This window comes from Heloderma suspectum, chromosome 2, assembly GCF_057233095.1.
Source record: "Heloderma suspectum isolate Gila_16-S chromosome 2, 16-S_ref, whole genome shotgun sequence".
In the NCBI taxonomy this organism is placed as follows: Eukaryota; Metazoa; Chordata; class Lepidosauria; order Squamata; family Helodermatidae; genus Heloderma; species Heloderma suspectum.
Window position 1 is genome coordinate 245,480,589 of NC_139459.1, and position 16,342 is coordinate 245,496,930.

The following is a 16,342-nucleotide window of genomic DNA, read 5'->3' on the forward strand; positions in this document are numbered from 1 at the left end:
CTGGTGCTACTTGGAAATACCCTCTGCTCTTCCCCAGTAGCACATTGGACACCTTCCGACCTGAGGGGCTCATCTTCCGGCGTCATCTCTTTTAGCCTTGTGATACGTTCCATGGGGTTTTCTTGGCAAGAATACTGGAGTGGGTTGCCATTTCCTTCTCCAGTGGACCACATTTTGTCAGAACTCTCTGCCATGACCTGTCCATCTTGGGTGGCCCTGCACGGCATAGCTTATGGCTTCACTGAGTTACGCAAGCCCCTTCGCCACAACAAGGCAGTGATCCATGAAGGGATCACTGCCTTGTTTTTATTATTCTTACATAATTCTAGAGGCTGATTACTCACATTTGCTGGCAAATCCAGAAGAGAGCAAGTTTTTACATACTTAGGAAATACAATGAAGGCTAGGTGCCCAAAATGGACCCTGAGAAAGGTTAGGATCAGAATATTGGATGAATACCAAGAAGAATTGATGCAGGTAGGGTGGGGGCAGGTGGGGGGGGAAGAATGATACTACATACCACAACTGAGATGTGATTAAAGTTGACAGAATTGGGGATAGGAGTTCAAAAGTGAATCCTCTCTAGTTTGAAAATCAAGCTTTGTATAATCCAAACTCAAATCTCCTTGAATTCCAGCTCAACTAATAAATACAGTCAGGGCCAGAAATATTGGAACAAGGATAACTGTTTTGGCAGTTGGCCTCTGTACACCACCACATTGAAGTTGGAAGGAAACACACCCAGATGGGAGCGAAGTCAGGACTTTCAGCTGTAATTCAAGGGGTGTGACAAAAGTGGGGCACTAACCATTCAGTACAGCCAGTGGCATACACACACACCCATCCTTGGTGGCTCATAAGTAATGGAACAAACCAACATCATTTCAAACTTAAGGATCACCTTTAATACCTGGATGAAAACCCTTCGCAGTCAATGACTGCCTGAAGTCTGGAACCCATGGCCATGACCAAATGCTGAGTTTCCTCCCTCAAGATGCTTTGCCAGGCCTTGACTGCAGCTGCCTTCAGCTGCTGCTTGTTTGTGGGTCTTTCTGCCTTCAGTCTTGTCTTCAGTAAGTGAAAAGCATACTCTATTGGGTTGACATCAGGTGACTGACTTGGCCATTGAAGAACATCCTACTTCTTTACCTTCAGAAACTCTTAGGTAGCTTTTGCTGTATGTTTTGGGTCATTATCCATCTGCAATATGAAGCAGTGTCCTATCAGTTGGGCAGCATTTGGCTGAATCTGAGCAGAAAGTATAGCCCTATACACTTCAGAATTCATCCTACTGCTTTTATCAGCAGTCAGGTCATCAATAAACACCAGTGCCCCAGTTCCATTGGCAGCCATACATGCCTATGCCATAACACTGCCTCCACCATGTTTGACAGATGATGTGGTATGCTTTGGATCATGAGCTGTTCATTTCCTTCTCCACACTTTTCTCTTCCCATCATTCTGGTACAAGTTAATCTTGGTTTCATCAATCCAAAGAAACTTATTCCAGAACTGGGCAGGCTTTTTTAGGTGTTTGCTGGCAAAGTCTAATCTGACCTGTCTGTTCTTGAGCGTTACCAATGGTTTGCACCTTGTTGTGAAGCCTCTGTATTTACATTCATAAAGCCGTCACTTGACTGTAGATGTTGACAATGACATGCCTACCTCCTCAAGAGCATTCTTGACCTGGCTAGATGTTGTGAAAGGGTTCCTCTTCACCCTGAGCAGAATTCTGCGGTCATCCCCTTTAGTTGTCTTCCATGGCCTTCCAGGCCTTTTGCTGTTGCTGAGCTTGCCAGTTAATTCCTTCTTTTTCAGGATGGTGCGCTGAACACTCCCAATGTTTTCGCTATCTCTCTGATGGGTTTATGTTGTTTCCTCAGCCTATTGATGGCCTCCTTCACTCACATGGACACCTCTTTGGACCTCATGTTGGGAGTTCCAGCGAACAGCTACCAAATGCAAATGTAACACTCAGAACCACCTCCAGGCCTTTTATCTGCTTGATTGGTCATGGGGTACTCAGGAAACAGGCCACACCTGGCCATGCAGCTGCTTGTCAGCCATTCGTTCCATTACTTATGAGCCACCAATGATGGGTGTGTGTGTATGCCACTGGCTGTACTTCCTGAATGGTTTACGGTTGTTCAGTCATGTCCGACTCTTCGTGACCCCATGGGCCTTCCTGTCCTGCGCTCTCTCCCGGAGTGTGCTCAAGTCCATATTCATTGCATCGGTGATGCTATCTAGCCATCTCATCCTCTGCCGTCCCTTTCTCCTTTTGCCTTCAATCTTTCCCAGCATCAGGGTCTTTTCCAGGGAGTTTTCTCTTCGCATTAGGTGGCCAAAATATTTGAGCTTCAGCTTCAGTATCTGTCCTTCCAAGGAGCACTCAGGGCTGATTTCCTTTAGGATTGACTGATTTGACCTCCTTACAGTCCAGGGGACTCGTAAGAGTCTCCTCCAGCACCACAGTTCGAAAGCATCGATTCTTTGGTGCTCAGCCTTCCTTATAGTCCAGCTCTCACAGCCATATGTTGCTACTGGGAAAACCATAGCTTTGATTAGACGGACCTTTGTCGGCAAGGTGATGTCTCTGCTTCTTACTATGCTGTCTAGGTTTGCCACAGCTTTCCTCCCAAGGAGCAAGCGTCATTTAATTTCATGGCTACAGTCACCGTCTGCGGTGATCTTGGAGCCCAAGAAAATAAAATCTGTCACTGCTTCCATTTCTTCCCCTTCTATATGCCAGGAAGTGATCTTAGTTTTTTTAATGTTGAGTTTCAAACCAGCTTTTGCACTCTCCTCTTTCACCCTCAACAAGAGGCTCTTGAGATCCTCTTCGCTATCTGCCATTAGGGTGGTATCATCTGCGTATCTGAGGCTGTTGATAATTCTCGTGGCAATCTTAATTCCGACCTGTGATTCATCCAACCTGGCGTTTCTCATGATGTACTCTGCATGTAAATTAAATAAGCAGGGCGACAATATACAGCCTTGTCGTACTCCTTTCCCAATTTTGAACCAATCGGTTGTTCCATGTCCGGTTCTTACTGTTGCTTCTTGACCCTCATACAGGTTTCTCAGGAGACAGGTGAGGTGGTCTGGTACTCCCATCTCTTTAAGAATTTGCCACAGTTTGTTGTGATCCACACAATCAAAGGCTTTAGCATAGGCAATGAAGCAGAAATAGATGTTTTTCTGGAATTCTCTTGCTTTCCCCATGATCCAGTGAATGTTGGCGATTTGATCTCTAGTTCCTCGGCTTCTTTGAAACCCAGCTTGTACTTCCGGTAGTTCTCGGTTCACATGCTGCTGAAGCCTAGCTTGTAGGATTTTGAGCATAACCTTGCTGGCATGTTAAATGAGTGCAATTGTACGGTAGTTTGAACACTCTTTGGCATTGCCCTTCTTTGGAATTGGAATGTAAACTGACCTTTTCCAGGCTTGTGGCCACTGTTGAGTGTTCCAAATTTGTTGGTATATTGAGTGCAGCACTTTAACAGCATCATCTTTTAGGATCTTAAATAGCTCAGCTGGAATACTGTCATCTCCGCTAGCTTTGTGGTTAGTAATGCTTCCTAAGGCCCACTTGACCTCACTCTCTAGGGCTCAAGTTCAGTGACCACACTATCATGGTTATCAGGGACATTACAATCTGTCCTGTATAGTTCTTCTGTGTATTCTTGCCACCTCTTCTTAATCTCATCTGCTTCTGTTAGGTCCCTGTCTTCTTTGTCCTTTATCATGCCCGTCTTTGCACAAAACATTCCCTTGAGAGCTCCGATTTTCTTGAAGAGATCTCTAGTCTTTCCCATTCTATTGTTTTCCTCGATTTCTTTGCATTGTTCATTTAAGAAGGCCTTCTTGTCTTTCCTTGCTATTCTCTGGAAATCTGCATTCAGTTGGGTATATCTTCCCCTTTCTCCCTTGCTTTTCGCTTCCCTTCTTTCCTCAGCTACTTGTAAAGCCTCATCAGACAGCCACTTTGCTTTCTTGCATTTCTTTTTCTTTGGGAATTTCGTTGCTGCCTCCTGAACAATGTTATGGACCTCCGTCCATAGTTCCTCAGGCACTCTGTCTATCAGGTCTAATCCCTTAAATCTATTCCTCGCCTCCACTGTATATTCATAAGGGATATGATTTAGGTCATATCTGAATGGTTTAGTGGTTTTCCCTACGTTAGTCAATTTAAGCTAGGGATGTACGAAAGTCACTTACCTTTCCGCGGATTATGTTGATGGTGGGGGGGGAGGCGTTCCATCCCTCCCCCCGGAATCCCCGATGGGGGGGGAGGTGATCCGTTCCTCCCCCCCAGAATCCTCCATGGCCGGCTGTGGTCCGTGGCAGCTCCACGGAGCAGCCGGCCAGGCCCAGCCAAGCCAGAGCCGTCTGCAGCCGGATTTCCGGCCGCGGGGGGCTCTGGCAGGGAAAAAAAAACGTGTATGCAAATGGTGGTGGCTACGGCCGCCGCTATTTGCGTTCCTTATTTTTGGCCGTCTTAATCTACGTAAATATTTATGTAGACTATGATGGCGAAAATCAAGGGGAATGCAAATAGCGTAGCGGGTGCTATTTGCGTCCCTTTTTGATTCACTGTTTTAGCCTACGTAAATATTTACGTAGGTTAAAACGGCGAATCAAAAAGGGACGCAAATAGCGCCCGCTACGCTATTTGCGTTCCCCTTTATTTTCGCCATCATAGTCTACTTAAATATTTACGTAGACTAAGGCGGCCAAAAATAAGGAACGCAAATGGTGGTTGCCATAGCTGCCGCCATTTGCATATGCGTTTTTTTAAAAAAAAACCAGCCATGATAGGCTACATAAATCTTTACGTAGCCTATCACGTCGTTTTTTTGTTGTTGTTGTTTTTAAACCCAGCCATCATAGGCTATGTAAATCTTTACGTAGCCTATCACATCGTTTTTTTGTTTTTACAAGACTGCAAATGGCGGCGGGGGCAGCCGGTCGGAAGACCAGCCGCCACAGCCACCACCGCTGGAGACGCCGCCGGAGACGCCACCGCCCGGAAGATCCGCCCCAGGTAAGTGTTGTCCCGGGGGGGATCCGCGGGGGGGCGGGGGGGCAGGCCGTTCCGCCACGGAGTTCGGGGGGCCGAATGCACTGGCATTCGGCCTCTCCGAGATCCATGGTGGAATTCTCTGACATCCCTAATTTAAGCCAAAATTTTGCAATAAGAAACTCATGATCTGAGTCACAGTCAGCTCCAGGTTTTGTTTTTACTGACTGTATAGAGCTTCTCCATCTTTGGCTGCAAAGGACATAATCAATCTGATTTCGATATTGACCATCTGGTGATGTCCATGCATAGAGTCGCCTCTCGTGCTGTTGGAAAAGTGTGTTTGCTGTGATCAGCGTGTTCTCTTGGCAAAACTCTATTAGCCTTTGTCCTGCTTCATTTTGTACACCAAGGCCATGCTTGCCTGTTATTCCAGTGATTTCTTGACTTCCTACTTTAGCATTCCAATCCCCTATGATGAAGAGGACATCTTTTTTTGGTGTTAGTTCTAGAAGGTGTTGTAGGTCTTCATAGAACCGATCAACCTCAGCTTCTTCGGCCTCAGTGGTTGGGGCATAGACTTGAATTACTGTGATGTTGAATGGTTTGCCTTGGATTCGTACTGAGATCATTCTATCATTTTTGAGATTGTACCCCAGTACTGCTTTTCCCACCCTTTTGTTGACTATGAGTGCTACTCCATTTCTTCTAAGGGATTCTTGCCCACAGTAGTAGATATGATGGTCACCTGAATTAAATTTGCCCATGCTTGTCCATTTTAGTTTGCTGATTCCCAAGATGTCGATGTTCAATCTTGCCATCTCATGTTTGACCACCTCCAGCTTACCTTGATTCATTGATCTTACATTCCAGGTTCCGAAACAATATTGTTCTTTACAGCATCAGACTTTCTTTTCACCACCAGACACATCCACAGCTGAGTGTCCTTTCGGCTTTGGCCCAGCCGCTTCACTCTTTCTGGTGCTACTTGGAAATTCCCTCTGCTCTTCCCCAGTAGTATATTGGACACCTTCCAACCTGAGGGGCTCATCTTCCAGCGTCATATCTTTTAGCCTTGTGATACGTTCCATGGGGTTTTCTTGGCAAGAATACTGGAGTGGGTTGCCATTTCCTTCTCCAGTGGACCACATTTTGTCAGAACTCTCCGCCATGACTTGTCCGTCTTAGGTGGCCCTGCACGGCATAGCTTATGGCTTCACTGAGTTATGCAAGCCCCTTCGCCCCAACAAGGCAGTGATCCATGAAGGGGTCCTGAATGGTTAGTGCCCCACTTTTGTCACACCCCTTGAATTACACCTTAAAGTCCTGACTTCGCTCCCATCTGGGTGTGTTTCCTTTCAATTTCAGTGTGGTGGTATACAGAGGCCAACTGCCAGAACAGTTATCCTTGTTCCAATATTTCTGGCCCTGACTGTATGTTTGGCCCATTCCAAACTGGTCCACCTGCTTATCTTTGTCCAAAACCTCCAGGACCTGTGGTTAGTGGGATGGGAGTGGGAAAGAGGGTGCAAAAATCCTTAGTCCTTACTTAAGAATAGAAAGCCCTTGTAAATTACAATTCCAAATAAATCTTTACACTGTGTGCATCCTGTTGGTAAGGCTTTGGGGCATACTGAAAGGCAGAGGAGAAGCTCTCCTTTGCATTCACACAAACTCTCGCCTTGTCACTGCTGTTGGAAGGTAACTTGGAGGAGGCAAGCCAAAGGAAAATTGGATACAGAGGGAGGAGGGAAACTTGATATAGGGACATCAGGTATATTGCAGGGCTGGCAAGAGAAGCATTCAGAATAGGCCAATATTTTCCCAAGGTTTCACAGAATTCTCAGAGGGAGGGGGACTTGAAGCACTATGAACATGCCGATCATAATTTAATACAGAGGGGGAATTCACTTATCCCCAGTTATATATAATTCTCTGACAAAACCATGAATTATTTACATTGTGCACACACACCATGAAAAGCTAAGTAAGGAAATTGCAAGGTGAGCAGATATTTAAGACATCTAGAAATTAATTCAGGCATTTTTCTATGTAATGTCACGACAGCATTCCCATTATACGCATAGCCTACAAAAAGAGAGAAAGCATGAGTTTGTTTTTTATGGGAAGAGAACATGGGGGATAGGGAGAGAATCCATACCTGGTGTTTTCATCTTGCGATGGTGCGGCTGACTAATTGTACAAATTGTACTCATCCCTACTTCCTTGGCATTTCACATCCTACTGCCGAATACAGGATTCCCCCTGCCATTATAGACTTTCAGGCACATCAACAGCCAATTCTGTGAACGGGCTTTCGAGATTTACCATTAGCTTCAAAACATTACCACCAGTCCCAGGATCCTTACAAAGACCATTAAACAGCCTCCACGTTTCCCTGGAACCACCATCATTGTTACAGAGCCAGTGTGGTGTAGTGGTTAGGATGCTGGACTGGGACTCGGTAGATCTGGGTTCTAGTCCCCACTCAACTATGAAGCCCACTGGGGGACTTTGGGCCAGTCACTGACTCTCAGCCTAACCTACCTCACAGGGTTGTTGTGAAAATAAAATGGAGATAAGCAGGATCATATAAGCCACCTTGAGTTCCTTGCAAGAAAAAAAGATGGGATATAAATGTAATAAAAATAATAATACCAGCAATTTCCAAAAGATGGGTCACACCAAGAGTTTGCCTTGTTGATAACCTGCAGTGATTACCAAGCAATTACTGGGGGTGAAACACAATATAGTGGTACAAAAAGAAAGGGCAAACAGTTGTATTTCAGCAGGTGGCATGTCAAGCTGCTAGCCCTGAAAAACATACTTTTGTTGGAGATTCCACACAGCGAAACGCTGAGCAGTATCCAATACTGTTGCTGTGCCTCTGTTGGTTCCACTGCACTCACAGGACCCATCACAATCCCAACAGGAACTACTACTTCCTAAAGAAACCCCAGAAATAAGCAGAAAGACTAGTTTCTGATTACTTCAGGAACCATGAGATTGCCATTCCACTAGCAGTAAATTCCGCTAGTACGCGAGCAGTATTGGATTCTGCCCACTGAACTGCTGTGCTACATTAATCAATGGGGAAGATGGAGACAACTCTCTCTTACTCACAAAACACAAATTTAGTTTTTTTGGACAGCTTTCCTCCTAAAGAAAGTGAGTGACATCATATGCTCCAAAGAGTCTACTCTACCTTCCTGCTGGAGTTTGTTTGGTTACTCAGTCCTAAAGAGATCAGGACTTCTCTATTGTTGGCTACAGAATAGTAGCTGAGAGATGCAGCTGCTCAATTTCAGTGACTCAGACTTCCATGACATTTTATTATAGAAGGTTTATTCTGGAGCTATTTAAAATACCTCTAAAATGAGATAAAATTAAGGTTTTCCCATAACATTCTTTTTTTAATGCTCCAGATATTCAAACTTAGAGGAAAGATCCATTAAGAGAAGACACAGAAACACATCTTCTCAGTCTATAGTCAGACTGCATTCATAGGGTGTTCTCCTTTAAGTACTTGTATGAAAGGAAAGTGACAAGAGCCACGTTTCAGCTGATTTGCTCTGAAATTAATTTTCATGGCAAAACATCCAAGAACTGGCACAAGCATTAATAGATTAACCATACCTCTCTTTGAAAAAACCCAAATGCCCACACAAAAATAAAAAATACAAAAATGTGAGGGACAGCCATCACACCTTTTCCTATTACACAATCATCAGGGTAACTATCTCTGCACTAAGTTGCTCTCTTTCTGTGACTCCCTTGCATTTTCCCCTGCTAACTGACCATTCCGTGTATCACAAAAGGTGCTCATATATACAAGTGGATTTAATTTCTACCTGGCTCACATACATATAGGCTATATTTGGCGTAGGGCTGGTTCACATGATCAAAATAAGCCGACAGTGTGTTCAGACCTTTTCATGCAGCCATCACACCAAACAGACATTGACCTGGTTCGCACAATCAAAATAAGCCACTATGGCTTATTTAAATCACAGGGCATGCTGGCCACTATTTCCATAATCACCACCATGGCTTGTGGTGTTGTCTGAACCCCCAGGTGGCATGGCTTCTTGGAGGAGGAAGCAACCCTCCAATAACCTTACAACAGCTCCCGGGTTATTGGTTGGTTGTTTCCCCCTCTAACAAGCCATGCTGTCTGGATTCGGACAACATGACAGGTCGTGCCTGGGCAGTGACATGTGCTGAAATTTAAATAAGGCTTATTTTGATCATGCGAACCAGGTCAATGTCTGTTTGGCATGATAGCTGAATGGAAAGATCTGAATGCTGGCCTCTAAGTTCCCAAGTCAGGAATTCACCAGGCAGTCTTGGTTAAAATTACTCTGAGCCTCAGTGCTCCCATCTACAAAATGGGACAAATAATGACCTACCTCAAAAGTTATATGTGGGTTAAAAAAACATATTTGTATCTTGTTGTGTAGTTATGATGGAAAGACAAAATTGTATAATTTTTTTAAAGTTAAAGTTCCTTTATTTTTTGTTTAGGCACAATCCATGAGGGAAGCAAATAAGCTTTTCTGTGGCTCCCCTGTACCATCTGTCCACACCACCACACATACCTTGGGATGGTACACAAAAAGAAGCCATGCTCTAAAAAAAAAAAAGTCTGGGTATCATTCTTTCTCACAGGAGAATCCCCTGCTGTGAAGAAACAGGGTTTGATTGTAATTCAGCAGCTGCTAGAGGAATAGAGAGAAAGAACAGCAGCTAAATGTTTATGATCTAACACTGTACTGATGTAACAGCATTAAGCTACAATGTTTGTTTATGTTTGTGTTTTAGAAATGATTGTAGAATCCCACTCTTGGATAAGGGAGTTTGGATGTATCAAAGAAATATTCTCCTTATTACTAGCAGTAGCCAAAGAAAATGAAGTGTGACACACAAAACATGCTTAAGCCTTCAAGCATCTACCAATCCACAGAAATATACCAGTACAAACAGAGATCAGCAGAACACTAATTTCTAGCAGATATATAAAAATGTTCTTCTGATTCCATTTGTCTCTACTACTGATTGGTAGCTTGGTAAAGAATGGTCCCCTTTTACATGCCCATGCGTCATCAAAATATCACTAATATTAGCGGATTCATTGCTATAGGAAAGCGCTGACAAAAATATTCACTGCAGATTTGCACTGTAACACACACAAAGGTGGCTCTTATAAATCAATGTAGTAGTTGAATGTGTATGTGTTCAGCTGGACACCTATAGTAACTGTGCATACAGAGAAATGATGCATTCAAAACCAAATTATATGTATTCACCTGATCCTAAAACCTGAGTTCAAGAATAGTTAATCCATTTGCTTGTGTAGTACCTCTACTGATACTGATTACAGATGAAAATTGGGTATAAAACTGTACACTTTTAATAAAAGTGCAGTATGTTTTTTACTGGAAATATGACTAATAATTGCAAAGTGATAGTGTATAGCTTGCAGAAAAAAATGTCCTTTTCGGAGTATGAAATAACCTTTATTCAATTTCATATTTGCACCACAAACCCATATTTGTAACAAAGTGTAAAAGACACTGCTCTCAAATCTTGTGATAACAAAATGCTCCCCAAACATTTTTGAACAAAAAGACTTTTACTTACACATTAGCCTATGTGATCCAGCCTGTTATTCTCTCTAGAACGCAACAACTGTTGATGCAATGTTTTGAAACAAGACAATGAAGCCAATGTGTGCATGTTGAACTTTTAAGTTCAATACTTTTTTTTTTCTTGCACCATGTATTGGTATGCCCCACCCTTACCCTGGGGCACACACATACACACCTTTTGTACTTAAATTAAGGCAGAACTGTTAGCATTGAAAGTTATTTACACTGCTGCAGTTGATCCGGATAGCTCCATGAAAGCATAGTCCCTCTCCATTCACATCAAAGAGTCTTGTGGCACTTTAAAGACTAACAAGTTTATTCTGGCATAAGCTTTTGTAAACACTGGGTTGCATCCAATGTTAGGCTAACTTCAGTCCCATGTATTTCAATGGAACTAAGTAGGACTAACATTGGATGCATCCGATTGTCCACTTCACCAGATCCATCAAATGAAGCAGATAGCAACCACGAAAGCTTATGCCAGAAAAATGAGTTAGTCTTTAAGGTGCCACAACATTCCTGGTTGTTCTTTCTGCAAATGACTATCATGGCTAGCCCTCTGGAAATTACTCCATGAACATATTTCACTCTTATTTTCCCATCCAGAGGAAACCTCAAGGCCATACAAGATTAGAAAAGCATATAGGATGAGAGTGTGGTAATTTCATTGGAAGTTCCCCATGACAGTTTACCAAACTTGGGACCTTTGGGGATTCTGACCTCTTTAGTTTTAGATCCCTAAATCTAGATCCCCTGCTACATCATGAATCCCCATTTCTCTTTCATTGCCTGCCCACCCCCTTCTTTCTAGCCCAAACTTCTCCTCAGTTTCTGCTGGGAGTGGTAGGAACTTGTCTCCCCCCGCCCCAGCTTAGTCCCTGTGTACCTCCCCTTGCTTCCTAAGTTAACATAAGCTGCCACTATTTACACCTTCTTTTGCACTTTGCCTATTCTTTTTGTCTGCTGCCATAGATCATGGATCTATGAATGATTCATTATCCAACATGGGTAAAATAACTAAAGGGGCCGTAGCTTCTTTAGAAAGAGGTTCTCCAACATACATCAGAGATTATCTATTTGAGCACCTGGAGCATCCCTTGTCAATATAGAGCTGCCCTCTGATCCAATAGGAAATTAAGGGAAATAAAGCATGAACAAAACTATGTTCAAAGTTTTGTCTCTTTACACACCTCCAGACACACACAGGAGATACTCTAGCAATAGCTAGTTAAATCAGAGTGTATGCTTCCATGGAGGAAACGTTTGCTTCTCACATGTTTTCCCCACCCGGCTCATACTCTCCGTACTATCTATTACAGTTTTACCCTCGTCTGAATTATTTCAGACCCTGGGGTAGCTCCTATCTATGACCACACTTTTCCAGTAGGTAGACAGCAACTGTGTTTCATCAAGAGTACTCTAGGCTGGTGAATCACCTCCAGGCTGCCTAGAACAACCAAAAGTAATGGGTGTGCAAACATGCCACGCAGTAGAAACACAGGCTTGTTTAATAGTTACGGAGGAAGCCTCTGAACCATGGATTCCTCCAGGGCTTCATCTAAACGCCAGGACATTGCCTAATGAGAGAGTGCCTCTGAACACATGAAGAGTACATTCTCCCCACTAGACAGCCAGAGCCTGTCCTAATGGGCCGAGGAGGGGAGGGCACTTTTCTTTTTGAATGTGGAAGCGCAAGGGATTAGAAGGAAATCGATTTATTAGAAATAATCAAACTCCCTCCGCCCCCGCCCTCGCCCTCGCCAAGTATCTCCGAAGCAAGAGCGACGCTTACCATCGCAGGGAGAGAAGCGCGGGCGCCCATAGCACGGTCCGTCCGGCTGCCCTTCCTTACGTGGCTGGCGGCATCTTTTCTGTTGCGGCTCGTGGCGGCGGCGGCAGCGGGCAGAGGCGAACGGCGCGCCTGAGCACGGCTGCAAGCCGCACGCGCTGCCGCGGCCCTCCGCGGGGGCTCCCGCCTCTTTGAACTCCCTCGCTCGCGGGCTCTGCTGGGCGGCGCGGCGCGGCGCGGCGCGGCGAGGCGAGGCGCGGCGAGGCGAGCCCGCCAGAGTCGCGGAGCTGCTGTGACTGACACCTTTCTCTCCTCAGCGAAGTTACTGTCCCGGGAGGAGGAGGAGATGAAGGAGACTGACAGAGACGCTCGCGCCAAGCGGCCGCCGAAGACGCTCAGACGCACGCGGGCTCCCCACGCGCCGCAGCTCAGCGACCGCCCTGCCTGCGGGGCTGCCGGCGCCACCGCCCCCTCCTCCCGCTGCCTCCCCGAGGGAGGAAGCGCGCTGCCTGCTTTTCGCCCGACGCGGCCGTCGCAGGCGTCCCGCGGCCAATCAGCGCCGCTCGCCTTTCCTCGGCTCTTGAACAAAAGAAGCGGCGCAGGAGGAGGGAGAGCCAGTGCGAGCCGAGCGCGGGAAGCGGCGCCTTCGCCCCCAGCCCGGCCGCCAGGAGCGGCAGGCTTTTTCTCCCCTCCGGAGGGAGGAGAAGGGCGAGCGTGCGCTCCGCAGGCGCCTCCTCCTCCCGCGCGGTCGGGGCCAAGGAGAGGCAGTGTCCCCCGGCGGAGCGTGCAGAAGAGCGGCGGAGCCCCTTGCGTCTCTTCTAGTTCGCGTCGCCACAAGACGGCCGGGATCTTCGCGCGGCGGCGCCGAGGCGGTCTCGCGGAGCGCCTCGGCCGCCTCCGCAAGCCCGCAATAACTGCAGCAGGTGACCGGCCTTTTGTCGGGCTGGTCAGGAGCGGCGCGGGGGTCTGCGCGCGCGCTCTAGTCACGCACACGCGCCGCTAACTGGCCCCTCCGGCCGAGCGCGCCCTGCTCCGCTCCTGTGCCTTGAACGGCTGCGACTAGCAGGAAGAAATGCAACAGGTGCTGCTGCTGCTGCTGCTTCTCAGGAACAGTCCTGCAGCCACCGGCACAGCTGAGCTTCTTCCCGCCGCCCGACCGGGAACGGCGCGCGATCCTATGCAGGTTGAGTCCAACGCAGCTGTGTTCAGTGCGGAGTCCTCCCAGATAGAGAGTGCACAGGGTGACAGCCGGTGGTGTTGTGGTAAATTCTGACGTGCGGTCGCTCATCATGACAGTCCCCCACGCGCCCAACGCCAGTCCAAAAGTGTAGGTAGCTTCAGCGGAGGCTGGTGGCTCTGATTTCGGTGGGCCTGTAAATCCATTCCGAGTTTCAGTCACAACCAGCCAGAATTCTAAAGGGGGTATCCAAGGTGTTGAACCCTATCCCCAAAATAGGTTCAGCACCTTAGATAGCTCCTTTAGAGTTCTGGCTGGTCCTGACTGAAACCCAGAATGAATGCATAGCCCCACCACAATCCGAGCTGCCAGCCTCCACTGGGTAGCTGTGTTAATCCCTATCAAGAAACTAGTTCTAGCACTTTTCATCTCCACCAGGAGCAGATCTTATTTATTTATTACAATTCTATACTGCCTGATAGCCAAATATCTCTGGGTGGTTCACAACAATTTGTCAAGCTAACTGGTCTTAATTGCTCATTCATTCCACACCAAGTCACCCTCAAAATAGTTTGCATTGTAACAGGAAACAATATCTTGTTGGCTGGGGAAATTCATTTCCTCCATAAGGGTTGCAGCTAAGTTCAAAGGAAAAGGGGGCAGATTACTTCAGCATCCCTTCTAACTAAAAAGAGCTGGTGTTGCATCCCTGCGAGCCCTGGATCCTGTACACCACTGGTGGCAGCCTAAACAGCAGAACGGTTGAAAGTCAGGTTATGGGAAGTACGAATATCATTTTTCCATATTAATTCTATGCCAAGGGTGTCCTTACTAAAAGTCAAGGGCTATAGCAAACTGGGTCTGGATGAATGCTTTGTCAGAAGTTTTTCACCTAAGAACAGCTCTGAGTGTCTGTTATCAGAGATAAAATTCTACAGTTAATACTACATTATGTGAATGTGGCAATAGCTTCCGTTAATCATGATTTGCCCTGTTCTATGTAACCTGGACCTGGCGTACTATGATCCATGGGGTCATGAAGAGTCGGACACAACTTAACGACTGAACAACAATGTAACCTGGGTATCTTATCTTGGCAGGACAGTTCCCTATAACACCCATGCACAAGTATCTGCTTCAGCAGCAAGAGACCACCTGAGAGTGAGTCGTGCTTTAAGAGACAGATGGACTTTGATGCCCATTGTTTAGAGCAGTGGCTCTCTGCCAAGGTATAAATATGGACAGTTTGGAATGCTATATCTCAATTCGTTGAGAACTTCACTATAATTTGCATTACTCTGTTCCTTTTTCTTCAGAGGGTGCCAGCTCTCTGATAAATGCTCATAAAATTGTGCAGAATACAGATAGAGCTGTTTCTGCATATCCTCACACCCCATAAAGACAGTCTTGTGGTGGCATGGAGAAAATTGCCCAGTAGTGTGATCAGCTGCTATGCATGAACAACTCACAGTGTAGTGGTAGCTCTCACATATACACAAATGCACAGAAGTACACACACTTCCCCTCTACACATACCCCCCCACACACACACACACTTTCCCACAGACATACACACATATCTTCCACATGCAGTCAAGCATGCACACACACATTTCCCCACCCCCAGACATGTACAACAGGCAGCTGTACCCACCTGCAATATGGATATGATAATACTGAGCCACTGTGGCATGGCATTCCTGCCTAGGCTCCACCTTTTCCCCAGCCTCCATCTCTGAAACTGAGAAACAAACCCCTCAGGAAATGAAACGGTGGCTTTCACTTTGGGACAGTTGTACCCACTGTCCCACAAGTTTCAGCCCTTTTACCCTCTCTGAGTTCCACAGAGACTCAATATGCTCAGTTGGTTCTCTCTCAACCCACAACAGGAGAAGTAACCAGGAAACAGATATAATAAAGATAGCGTAAAATCAATCAACATGTAGGAATTTGAATTTTTAAATATTTATTTAAAACATGAACAGTTATAAGTTGTTATTATTAATGCTTGTTCCTAACTTCCCTCCCTACTCTACCCTCCTAATATCCCACACACAGACCCCACTACCTAGATGTTGCTTCTTCAATCCCCAAGGCCCTATCTGACTTCTGTCAGCTCATTCCTTACATAACATCAGAATCCCCACACATGCTCAGGCCTCTCCCGCCTTTCACTCACTCTCTGGCATACTGTTAACCCTATCTTAGCTGGGTTAAATTTAACAATATAAAAACATACATAACAAAACAAACAGATGTTACAGCCACCTTACAAGGTTGTTGAAGGATTACTTGATTTGTAATGTTGCTTGTTATGACCTTGACATTAACAATACATTCGTTAATGATGATGACTGACATGCTTTGAGCACTGTAAAAATGTTCTATACAAATGCTAAGCATTAATTAGTTTGTTAATTTAAAATATTTATATACCACTTTTGAACTAAAAGTTCTCAAAGTGGTTTATATTCTACCAGGTGCCTTATATATGTTTGAATATTTTATATTGTTTACATTCTCAGTAAGGGTGGGCTTCTTCCCTAGAAAAAAAGGAACAGACATGTCCATTCATGTTCTGGCTGGATGGCAGTTGGAATCCTCACAGGAGGTGGCATGATGGAATCGCCAATGTCAGTGGCAGTTTTGGCTGTCCTGACCTTAAAGACCATCTCTTTCCTGAAAGGAACCCCCGCCCAAATCTG

At 45.6% G+C, this 16,342-nt stretch overlaps 1 protein-coding gene across 1 annotated transcript in view; it reads right to left on the reverse strand.

The window, feature by feature from the left end:
- HTR4 (5-hydroxytryptamine receptor 4) overlaps positions 1-13,114 on the reverse strand; it is a 317,066-nt gene extending 303,952 nt beyond the window's left edge. Inside the window, exon 1 of the mRNA XM_084832398.1 lies at positions 12,464-13,114. The gene's annotated coding sequence lies outside the window, so the exon portion shown is untranslated. The remainder of the gene's footprint in view (positions 1-12,463) is intronic.
- Between the last annotated feature and the right edge of the window lie 3,228 nt (positions 13,115-16,342).